The sequence below is a fragment of the Camponotus vicinus genome, unplaced genomic scaffold, assembly GCF_025532165.1.
Source record: "Camponotus vicinus isolate PSW18456_S1 unplaced genomic scaffold, iyCamVici1.0 SCAF_9, whole genome shotgun sequence".
Taxonomy (NCBI): Eukaryota; Metazoa; Arthropoda; class Insecta; order Hymenoptera; family Formicidae; genus Camponotus; species Camponotus vicinus.
This window is the reverse complement of record NW_028141981.1, coordinates 12,875,028-12,883,733: the sequence shown is the minus strand read 5'-3', so window position 1 is coordinate 12,883,733 and position 8,706 is coordinate 12,875,028.

Genomic DNA, 8,706 nt, shown 5'->3' with positions numbered 1-8,706 from the left:
ATGGTGAAATGCATTGCAATGCACTTGCTGCACGTCGGAGATATGCGCAGAAGTTCCCAAACAGACGTTTGCCATCCACATCTTCCTACGTTCGTCGCTGTGGACCGATGTGCCCGTGAAACAGGTTCACTGTGCAGACGTCTGCATGTGGCTGGTCGACCAAGGATAGCACATTTGGATGAACGAGTACTGGCAGCTGTGAATGCAAATCCACGTACGAGTACTAGAAGGATTGCTGCTGAATTGCACACGTGTCAGAGAACTGTAAATCGAGTTTTGAACCGTGAAAGGCTTCATGCTTACCACTACCAGCCAGTGCAAGCACTCCTTCCGCTTGACCGTCCTGCTCGCTTACAGTACTGTCAATGGTTGTTAGGACAACTGGCAGTGGACCCTGCGTTCCTCTCGAATGTGTTGTTTACAGATGAAGCATTATTCACACAAGAAGGTGTATTTAATTATCACAATGAGCATCTTTGGGCGCACAACAATCCTCATGCTGTCCGCGAAAGCAGTTTTCAGCATAGATATTCCATCAATGTTTGGGCCGGAATTGTTGGAGACAGGCTCATTGGCCCTCACCGTCTTCCAAATCGCCTTCAAGGAAATTCATATCATCAGTTTTTAAGAAGGCACTTGCCAGCACTCCTCGAGTATGTACCACTACATGTAAGGGAACACATGTGGTTCCTGCACGATGGAGCTCCACCACATTTCTCACTAAGAGTCAGAAATCATCTCAATCGACATTATCCTGAGCGATGGATTGGACGTGGTGGTCCAGTATCATGGCCACCGAGATCACCGGACCTGACCCCACTGGACTTTTATCTGTGGAGTTATTTGAAGAACGTCGTCTATCAAACACCAGTTAACAATGAAGAGGATCTACGGGCACGTGTGCAGGATGCTTGCAGGATGGTCCGTAGAAATCCTGGTGTTTTCGAACGACTGCGCCAGTCATGCGGACGTCGTGCTCAAGCATGTGTTGAAAATGATGGAGGACATGTAGAACATCTCTTATAAACATGTAGAACATCTCTTATAAACAACAATAACAAAATTGTAAACGTTCAAATAAAGCATTATTTGATACTGCTGATTTATGTCCATTATCTCAACAACAAAGCATTTGCGACCATATGTTCATATGAACATTTGTTCTTCCTTTTTATCCAGGAACACGCTCACAAATTTTTAAAACATACTTTTAACTCACCCTGTATAACTGTTATGTGTTAGATAACAATTATATTGTTGAGTAGGAAATTATAACTAACAATTATATAACTGTTATTTGGTGTTTGCTAGGTTATTATAATGAAATTTAGGTAAAAACACAATTAAATTTTAAAAATTTATTACATTATTTTATTACATTATAGTTAATTATTTGCATATATATTTAAAAAATAAACAATACAAAAATTATTAATTGAACATAATTAACATAAACATTTTCTTTTTTTTAGGAATTCCTATTTAATATATTACATATATCGCATAATGGAATTATTTACAATTGCACGTATTGCGAACTTGGTGAACTCGGATTATTTTACTACGTTCTGAAATTCATTACCATTCGCATAGAAAAGACGCGGAAACGCATGCGCACAAGATAGTCAATCAACTTATCACTTTCCATAAAAACAAAAAGTTGATTGGATATCGCATGATCTTTTATCGCACGTCACATCTCGCACATGAGTAATAGAATCCTATCGAAAATTGCTATTAAGCGCTAATAGTAGTATAAATAGTCGTACATCGTTGAATAGTAGTATAAAATAGCGTACGACATCCTTTCGGGTCGTATCTGAGAAAAAATATGAAATAGTCGTATAAATACGACTATAGTCGTACGTCTGGCAACACTGGTACTGTGTTGTTAAGTCTATAACGCAAAATTGCGTATGTTTATGTGTGTAAATGTATATGTGTGCGTGCGAGCAATCTAAACGCTTGCATTACGCAAGCGTGCTGTATGAGTGCGTGTGTGTGTTCTTATTGTGTGTGTGCGTATGTATCATGTGTACGCGCGTGCGTACGCAGCTTGTGTGCATGTTCTTTTTCAGGTAGACAGCTTTCTTGATGACAGTCCAGTTTTCAGGATCTTCCCAAGTGAGTATACAGGTAAGTACACCCACAGAGTTTCCCCAATAATGTCCAGGTAAGTATACCTCATGTATCTTCCGGATTCTTCTCAAGGTGAGTATTCAGGTAAGTATACACCACTACACTGTTATTAATCTATCTGCTTTTCTCTCTTCTTCTTCCGCAGATGATAGGTGATCCCTGCGTTATTGCCGGGCTCTCTCAAACTCTTCTTTTCGTAGCATAACCGTTTCGGCATACTTCAGAAAAGCTTCCCATGCTTTTTCCGTTTCACAGATCTTTTTGATAATTGTCGAAAGCCTCAAATCAGAGTCTACTACTCCTTTGAGTTCGTCCCTCTGAGTGTTCCATTCGGGGCACTCCTGGAGTGTGTTCGGCAAAGTCGTTGGCTGCTCCGCAAAAAGGACATGTCGGGTTTTCAGCTTCTATTCTAGATAGAAAGGTATAGAAGACACCATTCAAAATTTGTCAGTCAAAATTTGAGTCATTCGGAACGTAATTTCGCCATGACTCCTGTCAATCCATGTGGAAAGAATCGGTGCTATTGCTTCACACGTTCTCTTCCCCATCACGTTTGTTCTCTCCAAATACATTTTTCATTGTCTTAGTAAGAGAGTCCTTTCATCCTTTTTTATTTCCTTCTCCTTCTTCCTGTCCCATTCCTGTGCTTCTTTCAGCTCCTGTGCGTATGAATACTCTCCTGAAATATGCCGCCTGAAGTATGGCGGGAGGTATTCTTGCCAATAACGTTGCCGCATCTGATGACACAGTTCGGTATCCTGCAATTACACGTATTGCCAGTGTCCTCTTAATTCTTCTCAGCTGGTCCTGAAGCTTCCTAGAACCACCAACTGCTTCACTTCAAATTGGAGCTCCACATAAAATAATCGAATTAACGGTATTAGCGTAGAGCTTCCGTTTCTTTTCGCCCGGGCCTCTCAGGTTAGGCATTAATTTTCCGAGGGCTCTGACAACACGTGACACCTTTTCTTTCACATAATTTATGTGGTCTTTAAAAGACCATTTCTGATCGAGCAGTACGCCTAAATATTTCATCGATGTCTTAGTCCCTATAATAGTGCGTCCAATTTGTAAATAGGCAGTGTCAATTAGTTTTTTTTCCTATGGAAAATTACTATTTCCTTCTTATTTTCCGCAACGGAAGTTTTTCCAGTTTTTTGAACCGTTTTAGAATCATGCCGGACTGCAAATTAGCTTTATTTATCGCGTCGTCAATATCTTTAGCTTTAGTCAGGATTAAAGTATCGTCAGCGTATCCTATCACTGAACACCCCGGTTCTACGGGGATGTTTAATATCCAGTCGTAGGTAATATTCCATAAAAGTGGACCGAGTACGGATCCTAGTGGTACTCTTGACGTTACCTTTCTTGTTTGGATTGCCCCATTTTGAGTAACGTACTCGATTGTTCTATCCGATAAATATCCATCTATAATATTTCTTATGTAGTCCGGGAAACCTTTCTCTTTTAGTGCTTTACGGATATAACGCCATTTAATAGAGTTAAATGCGTTTGTTATATCTAAACTCACGCCAACTACAATTGCACCTTCCTGTGTTGCTTTAGTCACAAAGCCTTGTACATAATGCAGCGCATCATATGTCGATTTCGCTTTTCTGAAACAGAATTGATTGCGTGCTAACTGTGCATTAGGATTATCCATCATCCACAATTCGATGCGCTGGACTATCACTCTCTCCATAGCTTTGCCTGTCTCGTTTAATAGGCAGATTGGTCTAACTTTAGGATCTATAAGATCTATCTTACTTTTGGGAATAAGGACTAGCGCTGCTTTTTTCCACTCATTCAGGAATCGTCCCTCTTTAAGACATATATTAAAACATTGCGTCATTCTTTGTATCATAATATCTGGGATTCTTTTCAAAACAATGGCCTTCACCCCATCAATACCTGTGCCTGTATTGGTCACGCTTCTATTCCGAACCAGTTTATGCAACTTTTGAGCAGTGATGCTATTTTCGTCATCCCATACGTCAAAATCAGTTTCGCGATCCTTATCCCATTCTAAATCTTCAGAGAATAATCTAGTAACAGTTTTATCCAAAACTTCCTGCGACATTAACTCCGTTAGAGTAGGGGATGCTCTACGCAGCTTTTTAAGGACTGCTTTATAGGGTAGCCCCCATGGATCGTTATCGATTGTCTTGATTAGCTTATCCCACGCGGCAGCTTTGGATTTATTTATCTCCTTTCTCAAGTTTGATCGCAAGTCTCCGTAAATAGCTTCTACTTCCGCAATCCTTTCCAGCGTCGCATTTCTTTTAGCTCTAGCTTTCTGCCAAGTCTTTCTAGCGCGCATACATTTAGCTTTTAAGTCTTTTATCGTGTCGTTCCACCAATATGTACAGTCCTTTCTGCGCTCTTTAACACGAGGCATTGAGTTATTACATGCATCTATTAGTGCTTCTTTTATCCACGCTGCTGCTTGTTCCGCTGAAATGTCTTGTAATTCCTCTCGACACTTCCACTCAAGGACTTCTTTAAACATATCAGTGTCCATTCTTCTGTGGCTCCACCTTTTGTACTTTAGAATTTTGCCTTGATTTCTATCTCTCGCACTCTCACCAATATCAAATTGAATGTACAAGTGGTCTGAGAAAGTAAAATCATCTAGTACTTTCCACTCTTTTATTTTTGTGTGGATTCCTGATGTGGACCACGTTAGATCTACTATTGACTGGCCCTGGGGCCAGAGATGCCAGATTCCGGCCTTTCGGTAGCATGCGGTAGCATGGAGGGGATAATATTAGAGACAAAGCATTATTCATGTTTTGTCTCTTTCTATTATCCCCTCCATGTTACCGCATGCTTCCGAAAGGCCGAAATCTGGCATCTCTGCCTGGGGCCTGACACACCCTTGGCCTATCACCTTCGTTAAGTAGACTAATGTCGTTGTTAGCCGCCCATCTGCTTAGGTTTTCATCTCTAGCATTCGTGATGTTTGATACCCAAAGCCTGTTTTTCGAGTTAAAGTCACCACCTATTATTATATTGAGGCCCAACTCATCTATCACCTGTTCCATCTCATCAATGAAATCGGCATATGCATTGACATCCACATTTGGTGAAATGTAACAGGCTACTATACAGTAGCTCATCCATTTGATAGCAGCATAATGATGACCTCTCTTAACTGGTATTCCAGAGCCTATAGTATAGTCTCGGCACCAATGTATTGCAGAGAGTCCATTCCGACTGCCCAGCCATGTATTATCGTCTTCAGGAATATTATAAGGTTCTGATATTATGCTTATGCCTACTCACTTTTCTATTTCCTTTTGTATCAAGAGATCTTGCGCATTCCTACAATGATTGAGGTTACATTGTAACACTCTAAGCATTAGATCTCCATGTCTCTATCGGTCCTCCGTTTCGGTATTGTCTCTCTGTCTTTAGCTATAGGATCCATTCTTTCATTGGATGTCATTTTAACTCCTTCACATTGGAGGGAACCTACTCTATGATTACTATCCTTATTTAAGCTTGCGCATATTGCGCACCTTAGCTTATTTCGACATGAATTAGCTCTATGATCATCTCTTCCGCATCGGAAGCAACTCCTACTGAAATCTCTATCAGATCTGCATGTTTCCCTGCCATGGCCAACTCTCCAGCACCGATAGCATTGGAGGGGCCTTGGGTTAAAAATTTCCACTTTGGCAACTGTCCATCCTATTCTAATTTTGCTTTTTTTGGCAATGGTAACTGCTGCTTTTAATGAGCATCTTACCCAAACAGCACCCATTCCGCTTCGAGTAGATCTGATCTGAGCAGTCTTTATTTCTTGGATCTTACAGTCGCCTTCCTGTTCTCCATTTTTAAGTCCTTAATAATGTCACGTGAGTCCTTAATAATTTCACGTAACTCACTAACTTCCCTGTTCCTCCTTTCTTCATCCTTCTTGTTTCTTCTAATCTTTTCTAGGAGCTCGTTTATTTTACTCCTTAGAAACTCCGGATCACCTCTAGATTCTGCCTTGTATTGTAATGCACGTATCATTTCCTCCAGGCAGGTCGCTCTTTTCTTGAGTTCGCCACTCAGACCGCCTTGCAGACGCCCACATTTGGTACGTATTGTTTCAATATCTCCAATGAACTCAAGTGCCTGTGCACTTAAATCCGATGCGGTCATATTGTTGAGGAGATTGTCATCTATGTGCTCGTCCAGTCTTCGCTATTATATCTCTCTATTTCTTTTGGATCGACTTTCTTTTCTCTCTTCGTCCAGGTTTTTTCCTTTCCTTATCCTCCTCTTCATCTCTTTCTGACACTTGCGTTGTCAGAATTGGACATAGTACAGTGGATGCTCTTGTTGTCAGTGCCTCTTAGGCTCTTGTCATTCTCTATAGTTCTTCGCGGATATTGTGCTTTCATTTTAGGTCTCTTTAAGTCCTCGTTGTCGTTGTCCTCCAGCGAGTCGGGGTCTATAGGCTTTTCCTTTTTTCTTTTAAGAGCTCTTTGTGAGCTATCTCAATCCATATCTTCGGACATTAATGAAGTTGTTTCTATAACATTCTCTTCTGTAACCCCCAGTTGGGATTGGACAACATCTTCCTTCAGCGTTTGCGAGTGGAGATTAATTTCTGCTGTGTTGTTGCTGTTGCAGGTGCTTCCGTCTCCTCGCTATCCGGCTCTTTGTCTTTAGCCTTGTCTGCTGGTGGCGGCTTTTCTTCAACAGGCTCTACAGCCTCTTCATCTAACACGGCGGTAGCCAATTCCAGCGCTCGTCGGCAACGTCACACCTGACCCTTCGCACGATGACGACGATAGCACAGCAGAGACAATACTGCGCTCACCGCCGACCCCTGGGGCATCCAAATCCCCTGGAGTAAGGGTATATTCTCTTTGTCAGACATTTTCATAGAAGGTAGTTGTGTTTTTGACGGAGTGGCGTATCTCCGGGTGGTTAGAGTCCCACCAACTGCCATACAACATTCACTTACGCACACACACAAATGAAAAGAAATAAAAAATAAAATAAAATAAAAATGGATATGTGGATGATGGAGTTGGGGAGGAAATCAAGAAGGGGGAGGGGGAGGAGAGAGAAAAACTAAGAAAGGATATCTAAAGGAAAGGAGGAGTAATTAGGGTAGGAGTAAGGGTCCGGGTGTTTTCCCACCTTTAACGGCCCCCAGTAGCCGGGTTTGGAATCTGAGTTTTCCTTCCCCTATCCGCTTTAGGCCGAGATGCCCGAAGGGAACGGAAACCCCTCTTCCTCCTCCTTTTGGAGGGAAGTGCAATGCGCGCTCTTGGTTCAGGGCCCCGCCCGCCCAGGCCGCATCGGCGGACTATGTCCAACCAATGCGCCCCAAGAGGCCGGGAGCCCCTTAAGCCCTCTCACCACGTCAAGGTGGCGCGCCTCCGAGAGGGTTTATACCTAAAACCCCCCAAGGTGGCCTTCCCAGCACCGGAGGGCAGACAGGGACATGGAACTTGCATACGCACTACTACGGATGTCCCTGCCTGTGACTCCCTCCGTGCTTGGGACCCGTCGACTTGGTACTCGCCGTCGAGTCCCCTTCCCGGGGGAGGGCTTTGTCTTGCTCTCCCCTCTCTCCTACTACCTCTGTTGCGGACAGACGGGGCCACACCGTCTGTCCGCCTTCCTCGGGGGTCCACTTCTGATCAACTCCGTCCCCACCCAGACCGGACCCCGAAGGAACGTATTCACGCTTGTTCCCCAACCATGGGGTACTCTATCGCGCTCTGCGCACTCCTGAAATTTTTGTCCCTCCTCCCCTCTTTCTCTGCTCCCGTCAGGTCTCATAGGCCTTTCTGGCCCCCCACTCGGGGAGCCCGCAACACCTCCTCCTGGCCCCTCACACAGGGGCTCAAAACCTCTTCCTTCGCCCACGCATTGTAACATGCCTGGACGAAAAACGGGAGGGAGAGCATGCTCTCTCTCCCCGTTCCATCCCATTCGGGTGGGGCTGGAGGGACTGACGAGGGGAGGAGTGCGCCGGTGGGGATGACTTCACTGGTTTATCGCATCCTCCCCTTAATTATCATCTCCCCATGGGAGATGAAGTCCCTCCGCCCCGACTTCCCGCCCTTGTTCTCCTTCTTTTAGAAGCGAGCAGAAAGGATGAAGAGGAGGAAGGGGGCGAGCTCGTCATCCCCTCCTCCATACTGTCCTCCTCCTCGTCGTCATCGCCGTCAGGAGGGAGTAACACCGCCTCCCGACGCCTGATCCGTTCGGCCGCCTCCTTCTGGACATAACAGCCTCACAGAAGGAAGCGACCGCCTTCCATTTATCCTCGCTTCTGGCCATCCTTGCTACCAGGACCGGAAGCGAGAGATCCTTCCCTGCGATGTCGGTCAGAGCACGGCGCTCAACGTTCCGAACATTCGGCCAACGTATGTTGCGTCGTGGCTCTGCCTTCCTTGCAATGGTGGTATTTAGTGGTGCGGTCCTTACCTATCCGACACAGGTATTCTCCGAAGCATGTCCGGATAGCACCTGCGTCAGACGGTAGGTCACTTCGCCCTGAGCCCTGTCTAACCATGTTTCTAGACAGGGCCGGATGGCTCCGATGGTCCTCTG